Source organism: Lagenorhynchus albirostris, chromosome 3, assembly GCF_949774975.1.
Source record: "Lagenorhynchus albirostris chromosome 3, mLagAlb1.1, whole genome shotgun sequence".
NCBI lineage: Eukaryota > Metazoa > Chordata > Mammalia > Artiodactyla > Delphinidae > Lagenorhynchus > Lagenorhynchus albirostris.
This window is the reverse complement of record NC_083097.1, coordinates 82,342,183-82,343,806: the sequence shown is the minus strand read 5'-3', so window position 1 is coordinate 82,343,806 and position 1,624 is coordinate 82,342,183. Positions and strand designations below refer to the sequence as shown.

Below are 1,624 nucleotides of genomic sequence, written 5' to 3'. Positions count from 1 at the left end.
AGGTGTGAGGTGATATCTCATTGTGGTTTTGATTTGCATTTTCCAGATGATTAGTGATGTTGAGCATCTTTTCATGTTCTTGGCCATTTTGATGTCCTCTTTGGAAAAATGTCTATTTAGTTCTTCTGCCCATTTTGAATTGGATTGTGTGTTTGTTATTAAGTTGTATGAGTTCTTTATATTTTGGATATTAACTCCTTATCCGATATTTGGTTTGCAAAATTTTTTTCCTGTTCTATAGACTGTCTTTTCATTTTGTTAATTAGTTTTTTTTTCTGTGCAGAAGCTTTTGAGCTTGATGTAGTGCCATTTGTTGATTTTTGCTTTTGTTTTTTGTGCTTTTGGCATCACGTCTAAAAAAATCATTGCCAAGACCAAGATCGATAGGCTTCTCCCCTACATTTTCTTCCCTACACTTTCTTCTATGGTATCAGTTCTTATGTTAAAGTCTTTGATCCATATAAAGTTAGATTTTGTGAGTAGTGTGAGATAGGGGTCCAATTTCATAGTTTGTATGTGTTTTTTTAGTTTTTCCAGAAGCATTTGTTGAAAAGACTATCCTTTCTCCTCTATCCTTTCTTTGCTTCCTTGTCAAATATTAGTTGACCATGTATGCCGTGATTTAATTCTGGGCTGTCTATTCTGTTTCATTGCTCTATGTGTCTATTTGTGTGCCAGTACCATACTGTTTTTTATTACTATAGCTTTGTAGTACAGTTTGAAATCAGGAAGTGTAATGGCTCTGTCTTTGTTATTCTTTCTCAGAATTGCTTTGGCTATTCAGGGTCTTTTTTAGTTGCACACAAAGTTTAGAATTGTTTCTTCTATTTCTGTGAACAATACCTTTGGTATTTTGATGGGGATTGCACTGAATCTGTAGATGGTTTTGGGTAGTATGGTCATTTTAACAATATTAATTCTTCCGATCCATGGACATGAGATGGAAAAATATGAAATGCCTCACAAATTTGCATGTCATCTTTGCACAGGGGCCATGCTGTTCTCTGTGTATTGTCTCAATTTTAGTATATGTGGTGCCGAAACGAGCTCTGGGGATCTTTAACAGGGGCAGACTTCTGATGGCATGCCCAGCAACAGAGGCCCTAAAACTCAGGGCTGTCATTAGTCCATAAATAACCTTTACCTGAATTAGACAAAAACCTATGGACAAGGCCCAATGCCAAGGTGTGTAGTTCTACATATGGACTATAAGCTGGATCTTATCTTTACATACCCATTTTGCCAGGTAGTTTTGTAGAGTGCATGACCAACAAAACTTAATGTATAATCTTTGCTAATTCTTCTATTTTATTTAATTCCAGGCCACATAGAAGAGATTGGCAATATAATTTCACAGAATAATATACAGTCACTTTCTTTTTGGCTTTTTCCCTTGTTTAAAACTCACGCCTGGTTTGCAAAATGACAAATAATTCATAGGAAAGTTATATCCTTTGCTGTAATCTTGACATCTTCAAAAGCAATACATTGTAAATAAGCTGTTGTGAGATAGGACAAGTAGAAGCTTTAAGACAGAAGTATTTAGGCTCTTGTACGTTTCTTACATACAAATTTCATAATAATCATGTTGAATTGGAATTGTATGTATATTTTTCTGTTTATT

At 34.7% G+C, this 1,624-nt stretch overlaps 1 non-coding gene across 1 annotated transcript; it reads right to left on the bottom strand.

The window, feature by feature from the left end:
• Positions 1-944: 944 nt before the first annotated feature.
• On the bottom strand, positions 945-1,050 carry LOC132518904 (U6 spliceosomal RNA). Its single transcript, XR_009540027.1, has one exon. It is a non-coding gene; the product is annotated as a U6 spliceosomal RNA (small nuclear RNA).
• Positions 1,051-1,624: the final 574 nt, after the last annotated feature.